This window comes from Vanellus vanellus (genome assembly GCF_965231255.1).
Source record: "Vanellus vanellus genome assembly, chromosome: 3".
NCBI classification, from domain to species: Eukaryota; Metazoa; Chordata; class Aves; order Charadriiformes; family Charadriidae; genus Vanellus; species Vanellus vanellus.
The window spans coordinates 47,403,114-47,409,256 of record NC_138907.1 but is presented as its reverse complement, the minus strand read 5'-3'; positions in this window follow the sequence as shown (position 1 = coordinate 47,409,256).

Here is a 6,143-nt window from a genome sequence, read left to right as displayed (position 1 = left end):
AAAACCAAACTGACTTTACATAGAGACAAAGGAAGTTTATTAGTATAAAGTCAGCATAGGAAAATCTAAAATTTGCATGCATTTTCTTCCCTTCTCTATTTTCCCAGTTCTTTAGTTTCACTTCCCTTCTAAGATTATGTCCAAAAGAACACGCTCTTATGTGTGTTTTATGTGTGTAAGGTTTGGTTTTGTTTTTATTGTTACTTGAAATTTCATTCATAGAAATCACAGGTTTTGCCTAACTACCTTATTAGGGACAACTAATAAACTACCTTATCAAGGACAATTATTAAAATAATAGCATTACATTAATTTGAATAACTGCAGCAGGGTACACATAACAACAGTAAAGATTAGGTTTCATGTTTCTAATTCAAGAATCTCTTCCAACGGAATCTCTTTAGGCTGTCTGAAGATGCAAAACCCCACAAGATAATTTAAAAAAGCTAGAAACTTTCCAGATCACATTAAAACTCATTTATACTAGGAAAACTTGTTGCTGGAAAACTTTATTGGCAATAAGCGAGATACCTATTGCTGGGCAAACTTAAAACGTTTTATCTAAGGTGCATTAAAAATTAGAAAAGAAAAAAGAAAGTATTGCATTATTTTCTTTACAAAAGTTGAAGACCTTCCTGTCGAAGGTGGAAACTCTTGGTGTATCTCTAACAATCCTGATAGGCGTCTTTTGCGAAGGACTTCTGTTTCACACTGCTGCCTTGTGCAGCATGGTCTGTAGGGCTAAAAGGGGCTGTGCAATGTATAAAAGACTTAATGTGAGAGTGTCTGACACTGCATCAGAAAGAAAACCAAGAAACCAACCTTTAAGTTCACTGACTGTATTTTTCATCATTGCCCCCTTCAGTTTTTATTAATACTGTATATCTGCTCTTTGTTTTGTTTAAGCTACTGTTCATAGGAAGAGGTTCGGTTCCATGAGGGATGGTATTAACAGCTCAAAACACAGCTGTGCTACTCCTGGTGTATTCCAAAGGCCAAAAGGTACTCAGAAATGCTTTTGATCACTGGTAAATACAACTTAAGTCAAATTAAACTTATCCAACATTTCCTGAAGGAAAGGCCAGATCTTATTCAGAATTGGTAGAGGTTTCAAAGTGTCCTTGTAGCCCTGGTGCAGCACACTATACAAGACCATCTCTCTTTTACGCTGCACACACTAGTGTTCAACTTTGGCCTAAACATATCTTTTCTGTGTATACAAGTAGTAAAGATTACTTCCCAGACACGCAAAAATAAATGTAATTAGTTTTACATGCACACAAGTATCTCAAATATGTAATATAAACATTTTTCAGTTTCTTTCACCAGTTGCTGTATTTTAGTTGGTACCTATGGGCATCATTTTGAAGTATTTTATTAATACTGCCTTTTTCGCCCTTGCCTCAGAGGCCAGAGCTATTTCCTTCCTTAACTTTTGCTACCCAGTCATGACTTTGGGGGTTTAAATACTGTATCTGGTTGGTTTCAAAACTACCTTGCTAAATTAAAGGTATTTCTTAGGGTTGAGTATTTGGAGACTCAATGATTAAGGTCAGCCCTCAATGTATGCTTAATCCCTTTACTGTGTTCCCAAATAGTTTTCTGATTCTTGACAGCATGAACGTTTTCCCCAAGAGAAATAAGACAATGAAAATAAAGTTTCGTGAGTAACTTTATTACTTAATCTACCTATAAAATATTCATTTTAATGCTTAAATAGAGTACTGATCACAACATCATCACTGCAGTTAATGACTAGCATCACTGAAAGAGCTGAAATTCTTTTCACTTGGGTTTCAAGTAGTAAATGCAACTTTTTGCTTTAATCTTCGGATACAGAGAGCCTCTTTTCTGTCAATACTTTCATCCCTGAAAAGGGAGTGGATTCCAGTTAGGGGAGTAATAGAAGAAAATACCCTGCCTCTGTGATCTCTGCCAGTGCTGTCTTTGCATTTCCACTGCTCAGCACTTTCAGCTGACTTGAATAGGGAGAATAGTTTCCAGTTGCTTAAGGGGTCTTAAACTCATGATGCAATGATCCAATAGATCTCTGACCTGTCAGGGAACTCTGTATTCTGATGAGCAAGACATTACATTTCTTACCTTACGAAGAAGAAAATGGTACTGATCTTTTATACACATCTTTGTTTAAACATCTGCATAGTTCCCTAAGGCATATTCAGTTAATGAATTCAAGAGAATTTTGTTTCCTCTGCAGATGATGGAGGTTGCTGCTGTCCTTTCAAACTAATTCTCTTTCTAAATAGGTAGGCAGCTATTTGTGGTTAGGCTATCCAAGCAGTATTTTGTAGACTGCTTTTCAATCCATCCATCAATAAATAAAAAAAAACAGAAGTAAAAAGATTATTAATCCCATATATTTTGAAGTTGTGGCTCTAATATAAGTCTGCTATTTCCATTCTCTTAGTTCAGGTCCCCACTAGGTGGTCAGTATTGTCAAAATTGCCTGCCGGACATTCTCCTTTTCATGTGAAAAACAATACCACATGAGTCCCCGAACTGGTGAAGCCTCTAACCAGTATCAGCACAAACTATTTCTGGGTCGAAAATGAGATTTAAAGGTTGAGTTGTATCCTCTCTCCTGAAGATGGAGCTCTTCACAGAGGGCTGGGACAGCAAAAAGAAGCCGAGTAATTCCCCGAGAAGTGTAGCAAAGTGCATGCAGGATTCAGTCAGCAAAAATCGACTGCTCACACTGCATAATCTTAAATATTTTAGAAACGAGATGTGAAGGGGAGCTTTCAGTTTTTAAAATAATCTGAACGTCACCATTCATGGATGTTGGGGAATGTGGATGGCTGCTTGAATTTTACTCAGTTTTTCCCTATTTGCTTGTTTGTGTGTGCATTTTCTGGTTTAGTTTGGTTTGTTTTTCTTGAGGAAACAACAGTAACGTGATAATTTAGCATCGCTGCATAATAGAGAAGGCTATATAGAATAATACTACATTAATTTAATAGTATAGTGAGGTTCCACTAAATGTTCATATTTTGTTTTTCCCATAAAATCAAAGCAAAAGGAAACGGAGTAAAGTTAAAAGGCAAAGCACTGAAATAGACAGGTGCTTCCTATTTCAGTACAGCCAGATGAAACATCTCAAGTTTATCTCCTCTGCATTTCAGGTATGGTCATACTGGACCAAAATCCACATAGAAAGCTTAACAGCCGTAACTCTTTTTAATCAAAGAACATTATTTTGGGGAATTGATGGGAAATTTTTGAATATTCTATTTTTAGTTAATTTTATCTTAACTAATTAGCTTCATCTATAATATACATACAACTCAACTTCTTCCCCGAGTAGATGGTACATATATTCCTTCTGAAAGCTTTTCATACAAATGAATGCAGTTTTTTGTTTCAATGAGAAAATATAGTTTCCTTTTAAAACTAAAATCTAATTCTAGACCATTGAATAGTTGTAGTGCATGATTGTTATTTACCATAGATGTGAAACATACCAAGGCTTGCATGGAATATTTTCTTTTTTATTAGAAATTTGAGGTCAAACACAGGTTACAGCACAGGCTATTTTAAAAATTAGGGAATTCTATTAGTGCAAAATACGTCCTTCCAAAAATGCCAAACAGCCATCTTTCAACAGCAGTTTTTTGAGTGTATCCAGCCACCTTTCTCTGCTCAAGTCAGTTAGCACCAGAACTGCATGAATTCAGTGAAAAATGGTTCCCAAATCCAGCCTTGTGCATCCCTCTGGGAGCATAACAAAGGACTGTGTGCATCCAGCCTTCCTCAGGAAGACCCAAGTGAGGGGACTTGTGTTTGTCTGAGACCAACTCACACCGCTGGCCACCTGAGCTGCTGGGTGAGGAAAGCGGCCACCCAGGCTCCTGTGCTGGGAAGGAGGGCACGGTAACACCCCCATACTCCCAAGGTCACGACATCACCATGGGCCTGAAGCCATCTCCTTCTGTTCTCCTCCTCTGGAAAAATCATAGATTTATAGAATAGTTTAGGTTGGAAGGGACCTTAAAGATCATCGAGTTCCAACCCCCCTGCCATAGGCAGGGACACCTCCCACTAGACCAGGTCGCTCTGAGCCCCATCCAGCCTGGCCTTGAACACTTCCAGGGATGGGGCATCCACAAATTCTCTGGGCAGCCTGTTCCAGTGTCTCACCACCCTCAGAGTGAAAAATGTCCTCCTAATTTTTAATCTAAATCTACCCTTTTCCAGCTTGAAGTCATTACCCTTTGTCCTATCACTACATGCCCTGGTAAAATGCCCCTCTTTCCAGCTTTCTCTCTCAGCCTGTCTTCATAGGAGAGGTGTTCCAGCCCTCTGATTATCTTCGCGGCCCTCCTCTGGACCCTCTCCAACAGGTCCATGTCCTTATTGTGCTGAGGACTCCAAAGCTGGACGCAGTACTCCAGGTGGGGTCTCACCAGAGTGAGGTATAGAATCATCGAATCATAGAATTGTCTAGGTTGGAAGAGACCTTTAAAATCATCAAGTCCAACGATCAACCTAACATTGCCAAAACAAACACGAAACCATGTCCCTAAGCACCATGTCTACTTGTCTTAAATACCTCCAGGGATGGCAACTCCACCACTTCCCTGGGCAGCCTTTTCTAATGCTTGACAACCCTTTTGATGAATAATTTTTTCCTAATATCCAATCTAAACCTCCCCTGGCATAACTTGAGGCTGTTTCCTCTTGTCCTATGGCTTGTTACTTGGGAGACCAACCCCCACCTCTCTACAACCTCCTTTCAGGTAGTTGTAGAGAGCGACAAAATCTCCCCTCAGCCTCCTTTTCTCCAGGCTAAACACCCCAGTTCCCTCAGCTGCTCCTCATAAGACTTGTTCTCCAGACCCCTCATCAGCTTTGTTGCCCTTCTCTGGAAACACTCCAGCACCTCAGTCTTTCTTGTAGTGAGGGGTCCAAAACCAAACTGGTAGTTGAGGTGGGGCCTCAGTAGTGCTGAGTACAGGGGGACAATAACTGCCCTAGTCCTGCTGGCCACACTATTCCTGATACTGTTGGCCTTCTCAGCCACCTGGGCACATTGCTGGCTCATGTTCGCCTGGCTGTCCACCAACACCCTCAGGTCCTTTTCTGCCGGGCAGCTTTCCAGCCACTCTTCCCCAAGCCTGTAGCGCTGCATGGGGTTGTTGTGACCCAAGTGCACGACCCGGCACTTAGCCTTGTTGAACCTCATACCATTGGCCTTGGCCCATTCATTCAGCCTGTACAGATCCCTCTGTAGGACCATCCTACCCACAAGCAGATCAACACTCTCACCCAACTTGGTATCATCTGCAAATTTACTGAGGGTGCACTTGATCCCCTCATCCAGGTCATTGATAAAGATATTAAAGACAACTGGTACCAGTACTGAGCTCTGTGGAACACCACTTGTGACCTGTAGTAGCAGGGAGAGAATCACCTCCCTCGACCTGCTTTTGATGCAGCCCAGGATACAGCTGGCTTTCTGGTCTGCGAGCGCACATTGCTGGCTCATGCTGAGCTTCTCATCCACCAACACCCCCAAATCCTTCTCCTCAGCGCTGCTCTCAATCCATTCTCCACCCAGCCCATATTTGTGCATGGGATTGCTTCTACCCACGTGCAGAACCTTGCACTTGGCCTTGCTGAACTTCATGAGGTTGGCATGGGCCTATCTCTCCAGCCTGTCCAGGTCCCTCTGGATGGCATCCCTCCCCTCCAGCGTGTCAACCGCGCCACACAGCTTGGTGTCATCGGCAAACTTGCTGAGGTTGCACTCGATCCCACTGTCCGTGTCGTCGACAAAGACGTTAAATAGCACCACTCCTGTACCGACCCCTGAAGAACACCACTCGTCACTGGTCTCCACCTGGACATCGAGCCGTTGCCCACAACCCTGAGGCGCGGCGAGAGCTCTGGGGCAGCGCAGGTAGAAATCGGACACTTCAGCGTCAACGCCCGAGCCTGTGACACCGGCGGTGTGTGTATTTATGAGGGAGCGCAGCCTCCCGCTTGCTGGGCCGTACTGAGGGGAACTAGGAAGGGGCCAGCGGCCTGCGAGGGCGACGGCGCGCGCAGATGCCGCGGGGTCTCCGCCGCTCCCCGGCAGGGGCTGCGCCGCGCTTTGGAGTGACGCAATCATCCGGCGCCCG